The sequence below is a fragment of the Lipotes vexillifer genome, unplaced genomic scaffold (assembly GCF_000442215.2).
Source record: "Lipotes vexillifer unplaced genomic scaffold, Lipotes_vexillifer_v1.1 scaffold321, whole genome shotgun sequence".
NCBI lineage: Eukaryota > Metazoa > Chordata > Mammalia > Artiodactyla > Lipotidae > Lipotes > Lipotes vexillifer.
In genome coordinates this window covers 200,152-207,560 of record NW_006777145.1, presented here as the reverse complement: position 1 = coordinate 207,560, position 7,409 = coordinate 200,152, and positions in this window count along the sequence as shown.

Sequence of the window (7,409 nt, the reverse complement as noted above, 5' to 3'; positions counted from 1 at the left end):
TATCCAAATTACAGGCCGAAACGGCTCTTGCCCAGCTCTGCTGTTTTGTTTTGAGATGTGTTTAGGTGTAACCAAGTGAATCCTCTGGACAGGACAGATGGGCAAGGTCAGGGACTAGAACCAGGCTGAATTACAAGGGTTGTGGCCAGAGTTGGTGGAACAAGGCCAGATGAGGCCAGGGAGATAATGGCTTCCCAAACAGATAGGCAACAGTGGAGCACAGCCCAGACAAGGAATAAACAATGGGCAGAAAGACAGGCATGCAAGAGAGGGAGAAAGGGCAAAGCCTAGAAGGGAAAGGAATCCAGGCAGGGGCAATCAGGATTCAAAGCAAAGAGCTTGGACTGGCAGCTGCTAGAGACCCAGGTCCAAGACCAAGTTTGAGGACCCGCCTCCAGTTCCTGGGAAGAATAAAGCAGTCAGAAGAAAGGTTTTGGGTTTAAGGGCCTTGGTTTACTAAGCACACGAAAGACGTTTTAGACAGAAACCAAAGTGAGTTTTCCTTGTTTGCTTTTTTTTTTTAAAGCTATGACATAAAGTGAGAATGTGTATGGAAACTAAGATTTTTTAAATTGGGAATTCATCTACCCAATCACCAAATAGTGGTTGAGTATATCTATGGGCCATGCCATGTACTGGGATAGGAAATAAGGAATAAAATATATAATAAATATAATATAATATAATATTAATACAATACAATATAATATAATATAATACAATATAATATAATTAAATATATAGTAATAAATGACTAGAAATAACAGCCAATATTTTTTGAATGCTTACAATATGCCTAATTATTTTCCATGTTCTTTGTGTACATGAATTCATTTTAGTCTCACTATAATATATGAGGCAATTTCTATTATTACTCCCAATTTACTTATGAGAAAACTGAGGCAAAGAGACACTGTGACTTGCTCACACAGTTAGGGAGCTGGCAAATTAGACTTTAAATACAGGAAATCTGGCTGCAGAATTCATACTCCAATTCACTGTACCACACGGCTTCTCAACTCGCTAGGCTCTACCCCTGCCCTCATTGACCTCCCAGAGCAGAGATGACAGAGGAGACATACTGGTAAATCACAGCACATGAATGTCACACAGGCTAACAGATAGCAAACATATAAAGTCTTGGTAGTCCAGAGAGTGAAGATCATTAGAGGTCTAAGACTATTTCTCAAAGAAGAAAACATTTTTAGCTGCATCTGGAATGATGAGTGGGGTTTTTTCATCTCCATAGGAGATAGAGATTTCTGGATGGAAGGAATGGAATGGTAAAAATGCCTGGAAGGAGTGTTCAGAGGTGGTCAAGAGGCTGGAGCACAGGACATAGTGAGGAAAGTGGCAGGCGATGAGGGTGGGCAGGTAGAGTTAAATCCACTTCTGCGTACTCTGGTAAAGTGTGGACCCACCATATGCAGCCATCCTGGGTTGTAAGCAGGGAAGTAACACCAAAAAAGCCAGGAGCAGTGTGGAAATGGATCAAGTGATGGGAAAGAAAGATAGGTTCTGGGTGAAACTGGAATGAGCCCCAAAACATGAGTGAAGTGCTACTGAAACACACTCAGCTTCAACAGAGGCTGTCCAAGCCATCCCCAGCTCTCCAAGAAGGAGAAATACAGAGGCTGGGATTCAGGCTAGGCTGATATATAACAATGATACTAATAGAAAACATGTTTATACAGCATTTAACAAGTATCAGGTAGTGCTCTTAGTGTTTTACACTGATTAACTATTTAAATCTTCACAAAATTCCCATCTTACAGATGAGAAAACAGAGAGGTTAAGGAATTTGCCCAGCATCATACAGCTAGTTGGTTGGACTTATCTTTGAATGCAAGCAGCATGACACCACAGTCTATGCTCTTAGCCAGTACACTCCATTGTACCTCTAAAATAGAATGGAAAATGGTGATGTATTAGACTCACTAATTATAATGATAAAATTTTCAGGACCCAGAAAAGTCATGGTATTCTCAGCATGGTATGATAAAGGAATTGGGTTAAATCAGCGATGAAGTGCTGAGATGTGGAGGAAGAAAGAGAACTTCCTCCTTTTGATCCTTAGGTGGCAATGATACAACCTGGTAAGTGTGGCTTCTCAACTAGAGGGCAGAGGTTGGCTATAGAGTCTTAGCTCAGAACCAGTAAAGAATTGGGTTCAATTTTATCTCCACTACTGTGAAACTGTGAGCTAATTATTTTTGAGCTTTCATTGTTTCTTCTATAAACTCTGAGTGATAATACCCCACAAAGTTGTTGAAAGGGTTAAAGATGTCATATGTGGAAAGCACTCAGCCCATGGTAAGTTCTCAACAAATGGTATTTAGATCATCATAATGATGGTGAAGATGTGATGAGTTCCCTATCTCTAGAAGCAATCAAGTTGGAAATAAGTGGCCATTACAAACACTATTTAATGGAGTCTTATGGAGCTGTCCTTTCCAATTCTTGGATTTTAGATTCATTCCAAGATATGGCCAAAGCCATGCAGGGGAAGAATTATCAAATTCTTGTGATGCCATCCCACTAACCTGATGCATGATGATACTTAGGTTCAGTGCAACAACAACTGGAAAAGCACCCAGAAAAAGAATTGCTGGGGTTCCATAACTACAACATGGAAAGCTAAAGGAACAAAGAAGGAAATTATTGTGAAGACTTCCAACAGTTAACTGCTAGTAGATATTACCCCTAGGATCTAAGTTCTTCAACTTATTCCTCATTTCCTCATCAAATATTATCAGCTAAGTCTACTAGGGAAGATTTCCCTCACTGGAACATATTTCTGATATTATCACATTGGTCAATTAGAAAACCAGGATCAGTGTTTAGGTGTTGCTTTATCCACATTAGGAATGAATCCATTTTGGTATCTGAAGCATGGCACTGTTTGCATTTATTGGAGCTTAGCCAGAAATTCAAGTTAGGCTAGATGGATTAAGCCTTAAGTAAACTTACAAACTTATATGCATAGATATATTCTCAGAATTTTTTGTTTGTTCAGATTTTGCTTTTCATTTATGCTTTCTTCCACATTTAAAAATGTAATAAATATAATTCACTTGTAGTACTATTATGAAGATCCACAAAGGCTTATAATTATAGCCCTTGAAATGATTATCTCTGACCTAAAGGAAAAGTTTCAAAAAATTGGTTGAAAGCAATGATGCAATGCAGATAAAAGCCTCTCGTCACCTTACAAGACTTGAAGTTCACCCAAGAACTTGAGGGCAAGCCTAAAATGTTCCAAAGTAGAGATACTAGAAGGTCCTTCTACTTGCAAAAGTTGGAAAATGGAATGAGATCAGGATTTTAGTGCAGCTGTTAGCATCCCTTTATTTTATGACCTGGGAACATCATTTACCTCTCTGGGTCTCAGTTTCCTCGGCTGTAAAACGGAGTAGTTGTACTTGATTTCCAAGGACTTGTAGGCTTAGTGACTACAGGATTCACACACACTACTTATAGGCTTTTCTTCATGCAGAACCAAAGTTCACCACATAAAAACTAGCAAATGAGTTCAAGGAGATAATATGTTTAAAGATACATTTGCAAAGACTTGAAAGTCACAGAATCAGATAATCAGTCCTAGAATCATATGTGACTATGGAAAGCAAGTAAATCTCTCATCTGGGGCTCCTTATTTTAGTAAATGGTATCACCTGCCATGGAGTCTCCCAAGCTAAGTTTCTAAAATGAGATTAATACCATAGAGTCAGGGCTTCCCTGGTGGCGCAGTGGTTAAGAATTCACCTGCCAATGCAGGGGACACGGGTTCCATCCCTGGTCCAGGAAGATCCCTCATGCCGCAGAGCAACTAAGCTCATGCGCCACAACTACTGAGCCTGTGATCTAGACCCCATGAGCCACAACTACTGAAGCCCACGTGACACAACTACTGAAGCCCATACACCTTAGAGCCCGTGCTCCGCAGCAAGAGAAGCCACCACAATGAGAAGCCCGCACACTGCAACGAAGAATAGCCCCAGCTCACCACAACTAGAGAAAGCCCTCACACAGCAATGAAGACCCAACACAGCCAAAAATAAATAAATAAATAAATAAATAATTTTTTAAAATGCCATAGAATCAAAAGTTGTAGCCATGAGAAGAGGTAAGCCCACTTAACCATCAAAAGAGAAGCATAGTGTGATTATCATATAGATGCCAAAAATGACATTGATGCAATGAAACATCTATTACAGGTAAAATGTGTTAAAAATATAACATAATAAATAGCAGTGTGAGCCAAAACTCATCATGTTTAACCATGGCACACACAAGGCATTACCGTTAAAATCAAAGGAAGGAGAAAAACAATGACTGACACATTGACTCTTGATGATTTCTTCTCTGGAACATCTAAACAATGCTATAGGATGTGAAACTGGTACAAAGGGTGTGACTATTATAAATAATGAGAAAAAATATGATTAATTTAAAATAATAATTATATATCTATAAATCTCAATAAACCAAGTAAGCTTACAGAATTATAATAAAGAGAATGTTTAATAAAGTAACTGAATACAAAAAATATTCAAAAGTTAATAGCACTGTGTCTTACCAACGCCACCACAATAGCCTCTCATAGCTTTTCCTCCTCTTGCTCATACCCCCTATAATCTATTTTCCACAAAACAGCTAGAATAATCATCTTAAAACAAATCTGATCATGCCACTGGCTATCTTCATATCCTTCAATGACTTCCACTGCATCTTAAATACAATCCAAATTCATAACTCTGGCCTCGCCGCCCCACTCAGCCTCATCGCCTGCCTCTCTGTCCCTTGCTTGTGGTGCTTCAGACCCCTTCACATTGTTTAAGCTTCTCATGTATGCCCAGATATTCTCACCTTAGGGCCTTTGCATGTTCTTTCTGGTTGCCTTGTATGTCCTTGTTTCTTACTTTGGATCCTTCCCATTCTTCAAACCTCAGCTTCAAAGACCGCTCCTTAGAAAGGTCTTCCTAAAACACACAATGTTGGTAGCTTCTCTCCCAGCCTTCCAAATCTCACATACACTTATTGTCAATCACCAAACTCTACCCACTGCTTTCAGTTCATGTATTAGTATCCGAAATTAGATGTTCACTTGTTTGTTTATATGGTTACTGTCTCTTCTCCCTTTGTGGATTACATTCCACAGGGTGGGGACCAAGACTGTTTTCATGCAATTCCAATAGCATATCTGGGGGGAACTGACTAAACAATTCTGAGATTTATAGAAAATAATAAACAGATAATGGTGGGAATTATAATTTTATAAATAAAGTGAAATAAAAGTGAAAACTAACCTCACCACATATTAAGCAACATTGCAGAGCTACAGTCATTAAAGTAATTAAGCAGAATAAGCCTGAAACAATTGCTAGTAAGTGCAGTATTTAATATGTGATAAAAGAAGCATTACATTCAACAGGTTAAGAGATGGATTTATTCAACAGACATTATTCAAGAATTTGTCCATATAAGGAAAAAATTTTTGGCTTTTTACTACAGAACATAAAACAGAACAAAGTACAGATTAATTTATCTGTTAAGTGTTAAATAAATAATAGAACTGGTAGATAATAGTTCAAGGATCTTAAGGATCTTGTGATAGAGACAAGCTTTCTAAGCTTAAAAGTAGTGAATGAAAAGACATCTCTACATTAAACATAATCATAAAAAACTTTAAATTTCTTGAAAATTACTTATCAAGGAAACTATGAAATATGCTTATAATAGGATAATATTCTTCATCTATATAGAATGTTTACAAATCATTAAAAAAAATTAAAAATAGGCAAAGGAAATTAGTAAATAATTCACATAAGTAAAATGACAAGTGTGGACATATGAAAAAATGATCAGCTTCCTGAATAATCAAATAAATATGATTTTAATGGCTAATATTTTTCAAGTATTAAAGTAGCAAAGATTTTTCAAGGATAATCCTAGCGTTGGCAAGGATGCATTAGACAGGCACTCACCCATTATGACAAGGAAGGATAGATTGGCACAACTTGATTAAACTGCAATTTGGAGAGGTAAATTGAGGATCTTTAGAAAATTTGTATCTGTGGAATCAGTAATCTTCAGAAATACATCCTAAATAGTCAACATGAGTACATATATTTGTGTATAAGTATGCTTAATGCAATATTAATTATAATGGTAGGAGAAATGTTTCTAGCCTAATGTATAATAGGGCAACAGTTAAATACATGATGATATATCTCTTTTATGAAATATAGTTTATTTAAATTAATATTTTGAGAGACTAAGCCTATCAGAAAATACTAATGACATAATCTTGAGTAAAATAAAAGATTAGAATACTAAGCTACATTCAATATCATCCTGATTTTTGTGTATATTTATACAATAAAACTTTATGATAACATAATGAATTTTAAAATTAGGTGATTAAATTACAATTACTTTTTATTCTCCAGTGTCTTATGTGTTCTTTAAAATTTTCACTATTATTACTTTCAGAATATTATCATTTTGATACCAAAAATTATTTTAAATTTAGCAAATGATTAAAAGAAGAGAAACAAGCTTAGAGTTTAAGGAGAAAACTCAGGGGAAGGTGTGTTTTAGGAAAGTTAAACCTTGATTTTCATCTGTAGGCTAAGGTGATAAAATGATTAAAATCAGAATATGGAGAACAGTATAAGAAAATATGATCAATAAACATATGCAAAAATAGTATGGCTTAATCAATAGGCTGTAAAAAAAATAACAATGCAAATTACATAACAACAAAACATCTCATCTATTAAATCAGCACCTAGAAAACTGATGACTATGTTTGCAGTGAAAGGAGGGGAAATCAAATTCTCAGTAATCCCAAGGTCAAAACTTTGCACAAATTCATTGTTAGTGTTGATACAAACTAGAGCTACCTCTCTGGAAACTAGTTTCCAAATGTATAAAAGCCATAAATGAACCAAAGGAAATAAAAAGTTATATGCTGAAAACAGGCATGACATTATTGTTGATAGCAGCCCCAAGTCAAAAGCAATCTAACTATTGGAAAGTAGGTGAATAGTTAAATAAACAATAAGACTGTCAATTTAGTTGTCTTTAACACAAGAAGAATGCTACATAGCAGTGTGTCTATGTTGTGTCGATATAGTATTAAGAGGCAGAATTGCAAAATTTTACATGTACATGACTGCAAGCAGTATATGACTATACATAGGGCCAAAAACTAAAAGTTTTCAAAGCTGATGGGATTTTCATTGACTTTTCTTTTAATTTTTTTTTATCTTATACATAATTCTACTCTGATTTATGTTGTTTTGAGAGAGGCAACAAAAGAGAATAGTGTAAGTGAAGCACATTTCTAGAAGAGAAGGGAATGGATGGTTCCAGCAAAGATTTACTCCTGGGGGGGGGGGGGG